Consider the following 15932-nt stretch of genomic DNA (forward strand, 5'->3'; position numbering starts at 1 on the left):
TCTGCGATGGAGATAGAGAGGCAGGGAGTTGATGCCAAGGGCGCTTTGGAAAGAAGACACTGATTAGATAGAGGAGATACGGAGAGGGAAGAGACCAGGGGACACCCAAGTTTCAGGTTTGGTGCCTTCCCAGGTTTGGTAAAACTGGTCTTGTTTTCCATGTGCCAAGAATATGACTTGACTCTGGAGAAAAACCCCAGAGATACTGATTCCTTAGGGGCTCCCAGACTGTCAGCACTGTGAATTCTCCCAATTGTCTCACACACATCTTTGCTGTCTTGGCCTCCAGGTGCTTTAGGCAGGAGGTGGCTGCTGTAGCTGGGTCAGTGGGCCCACCTGTTTGTCGGGGCACAAGAAAAGTTTATCTTTTGGATAACTTTATTAAAATTAATTTTCTTTATTTATTTATTTATTTTTGACTGCATTGGGTCTTCGTTGCGGTGCGCGGGCTTCTCATCGCAGTGGCTTCTCTTGTTGCGGAGCAGGGCTCTAGGCGCTCGGGCTTCAGTAGCTGTGGCTCACGGGCTTAGTTGCTCCGCGGCATGTGGGATCTTCCCGGACCAGGGCTCGAACCCGTGTCCCCTGCACTGGCAGGAGGATTCTTAACCGCTCTGCCACCAGGGAGGCCCTCTTTTGGGTAACTTGATGTAGTTTCAGACTTAGAGATAAGTGGTAAGAGCAGTACTGTGAGCTCCCTTGTGCCATCCCCTAAGTCTGTTAATTAGGTTTTATTAATTATGTACACTTTGCCCCATTTGCTTTATCACTCTCCCCCTGCCGACCTGAGTCCCCATTCCAGCGCTGCCTTTAGTGGCTGTGGAGACCTGGACCAGTGTCTTAATCTCTCCAGGCCTCGGCCGTCACCTCCCTCGTAGAGTCCTCAGTAGAATTTGATGAAATAAAATACACGAAATGCCAAGCATGGTATCGCCTGGCTGGTAGCACATGGTCAGTAAATGTTAGTTCTTTTCCTTCCTCAGCACCCCTGGAAGAAGTGAGTCAGTGAAGGAAGCAGGGAGGAGCAGGGGAAATCCTGAGTCTAGGTGTAGAGAGAGGGACAAAAACAGTGTGTCAGAGATGTGACCATGAGAAGGAGCTGTTTATTATCAAACTTTGACACTAAGATGAGGGTTTAGTTTTTTTGTAACTTTATTTTGATATAATTTCAGAACAGGCAAGAATAGTACAGGGAGCTCTTGTTCCAGAAACACACATTGTTTTTATTTTGCCCCATTTGCTTTTTCATATTTTTTCCTTCTCTTTGAATAAACTAGGGACATTGACGCCTAAGTAATTGAGTGTTTATTTCCTAGGAACAGGGATATTCTCTTAGATTTTGACAGGGAGCCTTAGGTTCTAAAATTGGGAAGTGGCATGGTGTGAAAGTACTTGGGGAAGATGGGCTGAAGGCCAGGGGTCCTGTGGGTGGGCAGTTTAGAATAATTTCCACTGGAGGGTGGTGAGGGCAAACTGACCAGAAGTGGGAGGGATACAGACCCAGGAGCTGTTTAGTGGAGTCTTGGGATGGGGACGGGGAGGGGCAGGGAGTAACTGCGCTGCTTTCTGGCTAGGAGAGCAGCAGGCATAACTGAAAAAACAAATTCAGCTTTAGTTTATACTTGGGAAAATGAAACGTCTCTCCCCGCTTTTATTCATATTATAGTCTAAGGAAGATAAAGGCCCACTAACTCCTGGCCAATGGAGATAGAGTATCTGCTGCATTCTTTTTTTTTTCTTTCTTTTTAAGATTTTTTTTTTGATGTGGACCATTTTTAAAGTCTTTATTGAATTTGTTACAATATTGCTTCTGTTTTATGTTTTGGTTTTCTGGCCGCCAGGTATGTGGGATCTTAGCTCCCCAACCAGGGATCGAACCCGCACCCCCTGCATTGGAAGGCAAAGTCTTAACCACTGGACCACCAGGGAAGTCCCTCTGCTTCCTTCTTTTTTTTTTTTCTAGCTTTTTTTTTGCGGTACGCGGGCCTCTCACTGTTGTGGGCTCTCCCGTTGCGGAGCACAGGCTCCGGACGCGCAGGCTCAGCGGCCATGGCTCACGGGCCCAGCCGCTCTGCGGCATGTGGGATCTTCCCGGACCGGGGCACGAGCCCGTGTCCCCTGCATCGGCAGGCGGACTGTCAACCACTGCGCCACCAGGGAAGCCCCCTCTGCTTCCTTCTTAGAGGAGCAGTACTTCAGGCTTTGTCATGAAGCTAGTCAGTAAAGAGGAGCATTCAGGTTAGGGTTAGGGTGAGGGTTAGGTCTCACGTAGACCTAGGAGTCATTAGTGACAAAGGCAGGTGGTAGTAAAGGATGGTGGGAAGCCAAGGACCAAAACCACTCTTGGGAAGGCGGCTGGGCAGGATCCACAGGGAACCAGGGAGAGGAGTGCAGACCAGAGACAGAACTGGGAGGGAGGGAGAGCACCCAAACTGAGATCCAGGAGCCGGGAGCGGGAGTGGTGGGTGCTTGTGGGGCTCTGTATTTTCCAGTGCAGGAGCCAGAACTTTAAGAGAGCTTTAAGGAACGCCCTGTGAATAACGCCACCCAGAGTGCTAAACCAGATCAGACTGTTGAGGGTTTAAAATTAGCTTCCCAGTGCCTGAGTGTTTTGTGGAAGAAATACGTCAGGGAGAATATATCAAAGAAGGTGTCTTAGATTTGAGCTTATACTAAGTATTAAAAGACCCGCCCCCTGCCCTTTGAAAAAGAAATGTGTTACAGGGAAGATTGTGCTAGTCTCTCAGGCTTTCAAAATTCCCAGCTCTAAAAATCTTGTTATAGGAAAGTCTTGAATCCCTCTGGAGTGTTAGGGGTGAAGTAACTATAGGGTTATATTTTCTTTCCACAAACATGCATGAGCACCTTTTGTGTACTAAACACGGAGTGTAGGAGTGAACCATGGCCTGCCAGAGCATGTTCATACCTCGTGGTTAAATTTTCAGGAATTTTGCAAGTTGGTTGTTAAATACAGCTATTATTAAAAATTAATTCTAGGGACTTCCCTGGTGGTCCAGTGGTTAAGACTCAGTGCTCCCAGTGCAGGGGGCCTGGGTTCGATCCCTAATCAAGGAACTATATCCCTCATGCCGCAACTAAAGATCCCTCATGCCACAACTAAAGATCCTGCATGCTGCAACTAAGATCCAGCACAGCCAAATAAATAAATATTTTTAAAATTACAGACTTATAGTTAAATAAATTGTATTGAAAACAAAGGTTAACAAATACTCAAAATTCATTACTTTCTCATTATTTTAGCATGAACTATGCTCTCAGGTCTCTTGCCCCATATGGTGGAAATACTATATAATTGTGAACTACGGTACATTTCCTCCCAGCTCTGTGTTCAGAGATGTACATAGCTTGAACTTGGCCATGGTGGGAGTATTTACACCACAGAAACCAACAAACACTACACATCAGGGCTTGATTTGTTGTTTTGTTCATTGTCTAAGAAAGTGATGAAAAAATGTTAACATTTGCAGTTTAAACTTAAAGTGTTTTGTGTCCATATCTAGTACATTGTGAATAGCACAAAAAATTTGAGGAAATACTTCTTTTAGTATTTGAAAAACTAGGGTCCAATTCAGCAAAGAAGCTGCTTATATCATGTTTGATATACATGTTCTTTTTTTTTTTTTTTTGCCCGCGCTTCGCAGCATGTGGGATCCTAGTTCCCCGACCAGGGATTGAACCCGAGGCCCCTGCAGAGGATGTGTGGAGCCCTAACCACTGGACCGCCAGGGAAGTCCCAAAATACATCTTTTTTTGTCCAATTTTGTTTTACTCCTTAAGGTAAATGAAAACTAACATTCACTTATTTATCAGTTGAGTCCATGGATTGGCCATAGGTATGAGTTAGACACAAAAAATCTATGACAGGTTTGTCCAAGAGTCAATTGGCTATATGGAATTTACAGTAAAGAGCATTATATATTTTATACTCTATTACTTATTACTATGTATTTATTGCTATTACATATTTTATTACTATTATATGCTATACATCTTTAATATTGATTGATTTATTTATTTTTGGCTGCGTTGGGTCTTAGTTGCATCACACGGGATCTTTTATGTTGCACCGCGGGCTTCTCTCTAGTTGTGGTGCACAGGCTCCGGAGCGCATGGGCTCAGTAGTTGTGGTGCGCAGGCTTAGTTGCCCCTCGGCGTGTGGGATCTTAGCTCCCCAACCAGGGCTTGAACCCATGTCCCCTGCATTGGCAGGTGGATTCTTAACCACTGCGCCACCAGGGAAGACCCTTGTTGTTTTTTTATATCCACCAGCAAAGCATCCTAGAATTCAGGTTTAGAAGAGACTGCAGACAGAGTCTATCACCCTGATGTTTAGGGGGCGTGCTGGGCTGGGAGAAGGAACTGGAGAGGGCTCCCTGTCTCCTCTGGGCTGGGACCGGCTCACAGAAGTCCCTGAGTGCAGTGGGGGAATTCCTTTAATGAAATCTTTGGTGAAAAGACTCAGCACTTCTGTTCTCTTTATTTTATCAACATTTGTTGAGTACCTACTGTGTGCCAGGCCCTGTGTTACTTACGAGAATACAGTGACAAAAAAGACATGGTTACTGCTCTAAACAGTTTTATTATCTAATTCACATACCATACAGTTCATTAAGTGTAAAATTAACTGGTTTTAAGTATATCTGCAGCGTTGTACAGCCGTCACCACAGTTAATTTTAGAACATTTTTATCATCCCCCAAAGAAACTCTGCACCCAGAGCAGTGCACTCCACTTCTGTCCAGTCCCTCTCCCGCTAGCCATAGGCAACCACCAGTCTGCTTTCTGTCTCTATAGATTTGTTATTCTGGACATTTCATATAAATGGAATCATACAGTCTGTGGTTTTCTGTGACTAGATTTTTTTCACTCAGCATAATGTTTCAGAGTTCATCCATGTTGTAGCCTGTGTCAGAATTTCATTCCCTTTTATGGCCAAATAATACTCCATTTTATGGATCTACTACATTTTCCTTATCCATTCAACAGTTGATAGACGTTCGGCTTTTTGCTGTCTCAAATAATATCACGATGAACATTCGTGTACAAGTTTCTGTGTGGATGTGTGTTTTCATTTCTCTTGTATATATGCATGCCTAGGAGTGGAATTGCTGGGTCTTGTGATACCTCTGTTTAACATTCAGAGGAGCTGCAGAACTGTTTTCCAAAGTGGCTGCACTATCTTCCATTTCCACGTGCACGGTATGAGGCTCCGGCTTCTCCACATCCTCGCTATCACTTGCTCTTATCCTTTTGGTTCTAGCCGTCCTCGTGGGTGTGAAGGGGTATCTCATCGTGGTTTTGATTAGCATTTCCATAGTGGTTAATGATGTTGAGTGTCTTTTTGTGTGCTTATTGACCATTTGTATATCTTATTTGGAGAAATATTTATTAAAATCCTTTGCCCATTTAAAAATTTGGGTTACTTTTTAAATTATCAAGCTGTAAGAGTTCTTTATATATTCTGTAAATGAGTTCCTTATTCGATATATGATTTGCAAATATGTTATCCCACTCTGTGGGCTGTCCTTTCACTTTCTTGACAGGCTCTGTATGTTTCAAAGTATAAAAGTTGTTAGTTTTGACAGGTCAAATTTGCCCTCAGTTCTTGAGTAAATCCAGTTTACATGACAAATTTCTATGCTTTCAGGTGTTTCTGTTATATTTAACAAGTCTCTACAGTTGAATAGTCTGTAGTCAGTTTCATAACCTTTAATACTTAGACCTTATGTTGGTGACTTTGTTTTAGCTTTTAGAAACTTAAAATCTTATGAAAGCAGAGACTAAGGCGTATAGGCTCTTTATAGCATTTTACTCACTATGTTGCTGGTGAAAACAGCCATAAGCTGATGACTCTTAAACACACTGACTGGGGGCCAGGCTTCTGGGAATAGCTGGACGTTGGACACAGTATACTGAGGTTGTATTTAAGCATAAGTCAGGAAAATGGAGCAGTGTCACTTCCCATTGTAGTCTTAACTCTCTTGTGTTACCTAATGAGATTTTCAGCTCTATTGACTCTAGTATGGGCATGGAATTTAATAACTAGAAGTGTATCTGGGTTATGGAGATAAGTTACCACAATGAAAAACGTGAACTACCTCCTGCCCTGATCCCTGCAACATACTTCAGCAGTCTCCCCTCTCCCTATGCTGTTCAGACAAGTCTAAAAAGCAGTAAGACATCTGACTTACATAATAGTGTTCTGTTGACTGTCTCATTTGCTCCCTTCCTACCGCCTGCATAGCAGTAAGTAGGGTAGTATGTCCCCTCGAGAAGGGAGCCAGCTCAGGAGGTGGGCTGTCTCTGTCCAAGGTCGCATTCCCACTAGTCTTGGGGATGCTGGGGTCTACTTGGGGGGACATACTTGGGATTACTTGCAAACGTGGTTTTTCAGTGCCTCATTTGTTCTGTATCCCTTTCTTTATCGGGTATTTCCATTTCTAAGTTGGGGTAAATGAATGTGTTGATTTTTTTCTTTGTATGTAATCTGAACAAGTGGGTATAAACCATGTAGCTGGGGCCTAGAGGGTGTGTGGAGCATAGGACCAGACATGTGAGGGCGATGAGACCTGGGTAAGGACAGTGGAGAAGGTGAGAAGTCCTGTCTGTGCAAACGCAGGACAGTTGTGGGGTTTATGAAATGGAGCGGGAGTCAAGTAGTGTGTAAGACAGTTTGAAAATTCCCAGGCTCGTTCACTGTTACCTGTGAGGTATCAGAATGCCTTTTTAGCAAATGTAGTGGTGAAATGAAACATACTCCCGCGTCCCCACTTTGAACAGAGCTACCTATGATCAGTGGGTGACAGTGGGTGATGGTGGCATCTCGGATTGCTTCTGGCCTTTCTCTTCTGCAGAACTCAGAACCCTCCACATGGTTTTGTGATCACTAGGTCAACCCAAGACTGGAAGTTCTGTCATGGAAGTCACCCTTGGGATGTTTTGGGAACGTCTTTGCCTGCTTTGCTCTTGGTGGGACGGACACCTGAAGACTGCTGTGATGTGGTTAAATGTGAGGGCTCCAGAGCCAGACTGTCTGGGTTTACTTCCATCTTCTACCACTTAGAACTGCGTGACCTTGAGTACATGACTGTGCTGTTTCTTGACCCAAGAATGTGGATAATAATATCTATATCACAGGGTTATCGTGAGGATTAAGTGAAATCTTGTGTAGACTTCATCACAGAGTGAGGCCATATTAAATGTCCGCTACAATAATTGCTGCTGTTCTTGTTGCTATCGTTAATTTGGACCTAGCTCTCATAAGTGAAGTGGGTCATCAGGTTGGGTGTGAGAAGAAATAGCAGCAATCTAGTGACTCCACTTGTGAGCTCCTGCGTGTTAGGCCTGCAGTGTGGCTCTTACATGCCTTAGTCCATTTACTTCTCGTGACATCATGCAGGGCAGTTTTATCACATCATGGAGCGCCGCGCTCAGGTCAGACAGCTGCTCAGTGTGGAGCAGGGCCTCCACTTGACGACCTCACGCTTTTCTTGTCTATGGCCAGTTTGGCAGCCAAAGTAACAGGAAAGTCATCCTTTGCCCAGAGCCCGTAATATCAGCTACTCACATAAGATGTCACCTGAAGGGAGGTAAGATTTCCAGAACATAAACTTTTTTGGGGGTGAGCCTTTTCTGTTGTGATGATTGAACAGTGAGGAGGAGGAGAACCTCGGGGGCCTTGACTTTTAAAAAGGCCCATGATCGCCAGGTGCGTGTTGGTCCTGCTTCCACCCACAGGCAGATACCCACGGCCTTAACTGTGACCCCAGACTGCGGGGTGAGGGTGGAAGGGGGGCTCAGGCCCCATCCTCCACTATCATAATACAGGCTGCTTCAGGATGGGTGCAGGGCCTTGGGTGACCTGCCTGTGTCCCCGCCCCTCTGGGGAAGGAACATGTGCTCAGTTACATATTCTCTAGAGACAAGGCCCTTATCAGGTGAATAATTTGCAGAAATATTCTCCCATACTGTGGGTTATCTCTTATTTTTTTTTGGCTGCGTCGGGTCTTAGTGGCGGCATGCGGGACCTTTGCTGAGGCACCCGGGGATCCTTTGTTGGGGCACGGGCTTCTCTCTAGTAGTGGCATGCGGGGTTTCTTTCTCTAGTCATGGCGTGCGGGCTCCAGGGTGTGTGGGCTCTGTAGTTTGCGGCCCACGAGCACACCAGTTGAGGTGCGGGCCCAGCCGCCGCGCAGCACGTGGGATCCTAGCTCCCCGACCAGGGATCAAACCCCTGTCCCCTGCGTCGCAAGGTGGATTCTCTACCACTGGACCACCAGGGAGGTCCCTGTAGGTTATCTTTTCCCTTTTTCTGATGGTGTCCTTTGAAACCCAACATTCCCTTGCCGCCCGGCCCCGCCCTTTTTCCCTGTCGGTGAGGCTTTGCATGTGTGGGATGCCACAGGTGTAGAGAAGAGGGGGTAGCGGCCCCAAGGTCGCTCAACCTGAAGAAGAGTTAAGATTAAAGACCCAAGTTAGTGGGCACGGGGTCAGGGTGGAGCTCTGCCTGAAAGAATCCGGGACTGCAGCCTGGTGTGGCCACGCAGGTGAGCTCAGAGCAGCACGGCCCAGGACTGCCTGGCGCGCTAGGGGCCGGGCCTGGGGCCCTGAGCGGCAGGTACTGGTTGGCGGTGCGGTCTGGAGGCTGAGCACCGAGCACAGACTGAGCACTGAGCACAGTAGGGTGCTTCCCCTTGGGCCCGGCGGAGCCAAAGACTACACAGCCGTCGGCTCAGGTTACAGTTGCTGTGGGAACTGTGACCTTTGAATTTCCTGGCTTATGCATGGAATTTCAGTTGCGTAATTCTACAACAACTTGGATTTTTCCTCTTCTCACCCTCCTTCTTGGCATTTAATTTTTTATCGCAGTGAATGAGATCTGTAGCCCTCTGCCTGTCTGTCTCCTCCTGGGGCAGACAGTCTCACTCACACTCCTTTCTAGGCCGCTCACCCAGAGTGTGCCAGGCAGGAGAAAGGCCGGGGCCTGACCGGTGGGCACCTTCCTGTTGTCCCCTGCAAGGCCCTGAGGCTGGGCCAGCCGGCCTGGAGAGGCTTCTGGGCTGGACTGCTGTGCGGGTGTCCAGGATGGGCCCAGCTGTCCCTTTGTGTGTATTTCTCTCAAACAGGCCTTGCTCGTTTCTGCTTGTGCACTTGAGTTTACCCTGTTCTGTGCGCCTGGAGCATCCTCCCAGGTGGCTTAGCTAAATTCTCCCCGCACTTCAGTTTCCACTTGCAGTCCTACCCTCTCTGGGAAACCTGTCATCACTACTATGGCCTAAAATTACCCCCCTTCCAGGGAACGACATACGACTTGAACATTTCATTTGGCATTTAATTAGATACTGTCTGAGGATATTTTTCTTGTTGTCTCAAGAACATTTGTCATTTGGGGTGGAGGGATGGTCTGGTTTTTTTTTGTTCTTTTCTGTAAGATTCTTGAGGGCCAAGGTTTTAAGTCATTGCATTGCTTGTTAAATGGTCAGTGGTTTATATTTGAATGAAGCGTGTGTTCTCTTGGTGTCTGCCATGAGGAAGGCATTGGGCCGAGAGCTGTGAGGGACACAGGAAGAAGCAAGGTCCTTAAATCCACTTTCCTCAAGACGCCAAGCCTGGCTTTCCATGATGTGGCCTTGCCTGCCCTGCTGTCCTCTTCTTCCTCTCCCAGTGACCTTTAAACCCAGAGTTCCTGGAAGGCCCACGTCTGTTCTCACCTGATGGCCGTGCACCTGTGCCTCCTCCTGCCCCTGCAGGAAGCTCCCGCCTTCCCTCAGCTCCACCCTCCGCCTCAGGCGAGACAGCACTTCGCTCCTGCCGCCTTCCTGACCACCCCAGCCAAGGGTCCCTTGTGTAATTTCCTCTTACCTTCTGCTCTTCTCTCCCCCTCAGACCTCTTCACGGTATGTAAGTATGAACTTGTTTTTCTGTTTGTGTGTTGGCATTTTTGTCCTGGTGGTTGTGTCCACCACTGCATTTCCATCCAGCATAGGAGACGTTTTGTTCACTTCTGTACTCAGACCCAACATGATGCCTGGTATTTGGTAGACTCACAATAAATGCTAAATGACTGAGTATTCTTATAGAAACAGATGTATTTTTTTTGAGAGACAAGAAAGAAATGTAAAATGACTAGCGATTTATCCTATAGATGATAGTGCTCTGGTTGGCTTGCAGTAGACAGGCCTATGGAACTGCCCAGTGCCCCTCTCTTGAGATACAAACGGGAACTACTTTGATCTCAGCACAACACATGAGCTTTCTTCCGTTCCTCTTTCATCCTTCCATTTCCCTCTCTCCTTTATTCCTTTTTTGGCTTGTCTTAGAAATGATGTAAGGCAACTTGGGCCCTTGATCTGTGCTGGGGGTGAGGCAGGACTGGTATTCTGTTCTGTGTAATCCTAGATGCTTATTTTGGGACCTGTGGGACACTCAGTTTTTCCTAAACTCTCAGAATCATTTTTGAGAAGCAACCTCGTGCTACTGGCCGGAACAGTGAGGAGGACCGGCGCTCGGAGCCTCATCACTCTGTTGATTCCCCTCGGGCAGATTGGTGTGGGGACGTGTGCTCTCTCTAATCTTTTAAAGTGGACTTAATATTCGGCTTTCCCGAGTGCTGGAGCCTGTCTTAAATAAAGAACCTGAAGGCCCTGGTGAAGTAATGTCTCCAAAACCCTTCAAGCTCATCAGGGAAGGAAGAAGTGCTGTGTAAACTCAGAGTGTAATTATTAATCAGACTTTCCTTTGGTCTTCTTCTCTGCCCTGGGTTTGCCTTCCGCCGCTGCTCGGGCTCCAGGATTCGCAGACGGAAAGTCCCTGGGCCGCCTCTCCCGCCCTCCTGGCACAGTGGCCCAGACTGCACAGAAACGCCGCTCTGAGGGACTGGCCTTGGTGTGCAGAGCGGCTGTGTGACCGGGCCCCGGGTCCATGGCATCTCCAGCTGCCTTCCAGGAGAGGGGCGGCTCTCCTGCTCATTGTCGGATGGAGTCGGGCCTAGTTCTGAGTCCTTGAGGAGCAGTTCGCCGGCGTGGAGCCCACACGGGGGTCTCCGTTCTCTACCCCAGGCCACACTGGTCAGAGCTTCCTCTGGGGGACAGATAAAGACCCTCTGCGATCAGAACTGTGTCCATTCACTACAGTGGCACATTGTCTTCCTTGTTTTTAAGCTTTAGTTTTCACTTCTGAAAAAGCATCTGATTTCTATAGTAATAACATACATACATTTTTAAAAAACCCAAATTAAAAAAAAGGCCAAATTCAGAAGCAGAATTTGAGAATTTTCCCTTCACTGCCTTTTCCTCCCCTCCTCTTTCCCGAGAAGTCCCATCCCCTAATGCCTGTAGCATTCCTGGCACACAACAGGTGTTTTCATGGTCCTTAAATTGGGGGTGGTGAGAAGAGGTACCGAGTCCAGCTGTCTAAGCCATACAGTTTATCATTGTTCACAGAAGTGTAGAGTAATATTTTATTGTTGTGTCTTCCTTGTTCCTATTTATCTTGTCCTCTGTTTCAGCATTGCACCCCACTCTGAGGTAGTGCTTCCTGAACTTTGTTCCACGGACTGTTTGTTAAAAGGGGTCTGGAGAAAAGCAAAACATATTCTTAATAAGATGATTGAATTTTACTCAATATTTTGGTAGGGGGGAGGATTTTATTTATAAACCTTTTAAAAACTAGTCATTTTTGCAACAGTTCATTTACCCATGAGCCCTTTTGATTTGATTTGTGATTAATAAAATACATAATAAATTAATAAAATAATTTAAAGATTTATCTAAAATGTTGAATTCATAGTTTGGATCCTTAGGTGTTTTCTTATTTGTTGTCCCATGCTAATCTAAGTGTGCCTCATACCTCTTGCGCTCCTTTACTGATTCCTTCTGTAAATTTTAACTTAAAACTGCTTTGTGGTCAAATCTGTTTGAGGAACGCTGCACTCAGTCTTACCTTGGCACTCCCTGTGGTATGGTCGTGGGCACCGTGGCATTATCTGCTCTCTGGGACACCGCAGGCTCACTTCACCATGGTTACTTATTTTAGCCTCACCTCAAAATCCTTATCTCCCTGTGAGGCAAATAGTATTGGTCTCTGTTTTACAGCAGGGAAATGGGGCTTCAGAAGCCTGCCTTCACTGACTGAGGCCCAGTGGTGGGTGGGTCCCAGATTCGAGTCCAGATCTGTGGACTCTGGAGCCCGTGCTCTTCACACAGGAGCTCCTGGCATCTGCAGTACTTGTCTTTTGAGCAGCTGTGTCCCTTCCAGACGGTGGGTTGAGTTTGTGCCCAGGTCACGGTCCCCTCCTCCCCGCAGCGTGCCTGCAGAGGAGGCTCCAGGCTCGGGTTTGCGCACGCGCACGCCGGTCACATTCCCCCTTCCCTCCACCCAGCTTCATCCCACCCGTCCTCCAAGATCTCTTTCATTATAATAGTTAACTGTTTGTTGTAATTAAGTTAGCTAAGTGTTTATTGAGTTGACTCTGTTAGAACTTTGTCATCTAGTCTCTACTTGCTTCTGAACTACTATTGTCAGTAGGCTTCTCTGCCAGTGATTCTCCATGCTTTGGGCAGAGTGTGTGTGTGTGTGTGTGTGTGTGTGTGTGTGTGTGTGTGTACTGCCCATCGGCCAGTCTTGTGGATCTATTGAGTAGATTCATCAAACGTCATAGCTTGAGTTAATGACATCGCGAATATGTATGTTCTGTTTTTTCTGCAGTGCACGTAGATGCTGTTGTGATTAACAAAATACAAATTCTTTGGAAAATGTTGAATTCATAGTAGATTTTTTTTTATTGTTAGGCATTTTTTTCTATCAACAAGGTATTATAAGGAATGCCATATATCACATAATGATCAAAAAAGAAATAGTTGATGGTAAAAAGGAGTTATAACTGAAAAAAGCTGGAAACCCCTGGCTGTACCATTCATTTCGCAGTTATGTCCTTTTTTGTGTTTTTAGTTATTTTGTGTGTTGTCTTAAGTGCTTAGCTGGATCCTAAGCCCCATGAGTGTGGGACCTTTGTCTTACCTGCCCTCTGTGCCCCTTGGTGTGCTTGCACATAGTCAGTACCCAGGAAGTGTTTTCAGATTCGGTTTAGTCCTTAGATCCTGTTTTCCCTGTTCCACTCTATTATTTTACTCTCTTGAGCTCCCTCTTGCTTTTCTTCTTTTGTCTAGTTTTTACAAGTAGTCCTCAACCTTCAGTAGTCTTCCATCACTTAATTGCAGCTGCTTGTTGTGCTCCAGCTGCACAGTCAGCAAACATTAGGCAGGGCTGTGGCCTGGTATGTTATCATTGAATTAATTATTTATTGAGCATTTTTGCCAGGCATTGTGGAAAACGCTATAGAGATGCATTCTCTCATTTACTTCTTAGAAATACTCTGTGAAGTAGGTACTATTTTCACCTCCATTTTACAGGTGTGCCAACTAGGAATTGGACGGCTGAGCGCGTGGCAGTCAGGATCCAATCTCTGTCTGACTCCTAAGCCTGTGCTCGGAAGCCTTCCGGTGTCTGTGCCTCCTGAGATCCTGCATGGTTGTTCCCCTAAGGAATTTTCCGTTGGGAAACAGAAACAATGGCAAACAGTACTGCTTGGATATGAGTAAGTATGAAATTGTTCGGAAGTGCGAAGGCGCCCAGAGGCGGAGGCGCTCAGGAAGGGCTGGGGGAGGCGAGGGGCTCTGAAACGTGGCGGGGAGGTGAGCACGAGCGGATTCAGCTGCTGGGAACCACATGAGCCACGTCCAAGTGAGAGGGGTGTGCCCTGGGGCGGGGTGGAGTGGGGTCGCCAAACTGGAGGGAGGGCTGGGTTTCTTGGGGAAAGTGGGAGATGAGATCGGGTAACTCAAGCCAGAGGGACTTGAAATCACACAGGAGACACGATGAGGGATAATAGGTCTGTAGGTTTTTGAGCAGGACATGACAGGGTAAATCCTGTTTAAGAGCCACCAAGTGGGCAACAGATGGCAGATTCCTCATGGCATGATGGTTCTTAATTCTTCCTTGCCTGTATGCCCTTGGGACCTAGTGTCACCTCTTCTGGCCCTGGGAACAGCCATCTGTACAGAGGTCCCTTGTTGGCTGATCAAGCCGCCCTGGAGTGTGGAGAAGTGAAGAGTGTAGAACTTGGAGGTCAGAGACCTGGATCCGATTCCTGACCCTGTCTGTCCCTGTAGCTTACTAGCTGGATGAATTATCTGACCTTTCTTCATTCTTTTTTTCCCCCCTCTGTAATTTGCAGATAACCCTATGATGACTCACAGGATTGTTTCAGGATGAAGATCTAGCAGATGTAAGTACAGAGGCTGTTTAGTCTAGTGGTTCCAGACTTCCTGGGGTTAAGTGCCAGCTATATCATTCACTGTGTGACTTTGGGCAAGTTACTTAACTTTTCTGTGTCTCCTTTTTCTTATCTATAAAATCAGCCTAAAAATTGTACCAACCTCACAAGGAGAATTAAATAAGGAAAGATAGGTAGCTGGCTTTTAAACATGCCTGGCATGTGGTAATGTGATTAGTAAATTGCAGCTGATATTTTTGATAGTATCATTATTACTACCATCACAGTACTTGGTTTGGAGTAGGAACTTTCTTTGAGGCAGGAGACCAAAAACTAAAGCCCCCCAACTATATGGTAAGAAACTACCTCTGATCGCTGTGTGGAAATGATGTGACTTCAGAGCTTCTCTTAAGCACTGAAATTATAACCATCTTGTGCCAATTTCAGGATCTTTTAGAGATCCCAGGTATTACTGAAATCCTTTAAAAAGTCAGCCATTGTTTTCTTTTTTTTGGTGGGGGGAGAGGGAAGGATTTATTACTTGCAGCAAGTAAGGAGAAGACTGGAGATCTTTCCCAAAGCAGTGTCTCAGTCGTTTTTGTTTTTTTTTAAAATAAATTTATTTATTTATATTTTTTATTTTTGGCCGCGTTGGGTCTTCGTTGCTGTGCGTGGGCTTTCGCTAGTTGCGGCGAGTGGGGGCTGCTCTTTGTTGTGGTGTGTGGGCTTCTCATTGCAGTGGCCTCTCTTGTTGAGGAGCATGGGCTCTAGGCACGTGGGCTTCAGTAGTTGTGGCTCATGAGCTCAGTAGTTGTGGCTCACGGGCTCTAGAGCACAGGCTCAGTAGTTGTGGCACACAGGCTTAGTTGCTCCACGGCATGTGGGATCTTCCCGGACCAGGGCTCAAACCTGTGTCCCCTGCATTGGCAGGGCAGATTCTGAGGACACCAGGGAAGTCCTCAGTCATTGTTTTTTTTTTTTTTTTTTTTTTTGCGGTACGCGGGCCTCTCACTGTTGTGGCCTCTCCCGTTGCGGAGCACAGGCTCCGGACGCGCAGGCTCAGTGGCCATGGCTCACGGGCCCAGCCGTTCCGCGGCATGTGGGATCTTCCTGGACCGGGACACGAACCCGTGTCCCCTGCATCGGCAGGCGGACTCTCAACCACCGCGCCACCAGGGAAGCCCCAGTCATTGTTTTTTGATATAAGACTCTTGCAGTTGCAACACTTCTTAGGCACAGAAATATTCCCCTTCTCTCTCTCTCTTTTTTTTTTTTTTTTTTAATATTTATTTATTTAGGCTCCTCCGGGTCTTATTTGCGGCACACGGGATCTTCGTTGCAGCATGTGGGATTCTTAGCTGCCGCATGCAGAGTCTTGGTTGCGGCATTTGGGATCCAGTTGCCAGTCCAGGGATGGAACCCAGGCCCCCTGCATTGGGAGCTCGGAGTCTTACCCACTGGACCCCTAGGGAAGGGAAGTCCTTCCCCTTCTCTTTTAAACAAAGATGGGGATGGAAGGAAAGGAGAGAGGAGAAGTCTGGATTTCCTCTGGCCGCACAGTTGCCTCTGTCCGAGGACTTGCTACTGCAGGGCAGGGCAGGAGACACCTGCCTGTACAGGCAAGGTCAGCTCTGCTGGATCTG

The 15932-nt window shown here is 46.8% G+C and overlaps 1 protein-coding gene across 8 annotated transcripts in view; it reads left to right on the forward strand.

Moving 5' to 3' along the window:
- The window catches only part of LOC308610032 (F-actin-monooxygenase MICAL3-like), a 106786-nt gene that overhangs the window by 12001 nt on the left and 78853 nt on the right, over positions 1-15932 (forward strand). For 5 of the 8 annotated variants that reach the window (XM_081259310.1, XM_081259315.1, XM_081259314.1 and 2 more), the window contains exons 2-3: positions 13427-13611; positions 14251-14301. The exons of 1 other annotated variant lie outside the window; for it this stretch is intronic. The gene's annotated coding sequence lies outside the window, so the exon portion shown is untranslated. Of the gene's footprint in view, positions 1-3661; positions 3796-13426; positions 13612-14250; positions 14302-15932 lie in introns of those variants that run through there. 2 more of the 8 variants (XM_081259311.1, XM_081259312.1) reach the window with 2 other exon arrangements.

The sequence above is a fragment of the Mesoplodon bidens genome (assembly GCF_964165515.1).
Source record: "Mesoplodon bidens genome assembly, contig: HAP1_SCAFFOLD_816, whole genome shotgun sequence".
Taxonomy (NCBI): Eukaryota; Metazoa; Chordata; class Mammalia; order Artiodactyla; family Ziphiidae; genus Mesoplodon; species Mesoplodon bidens.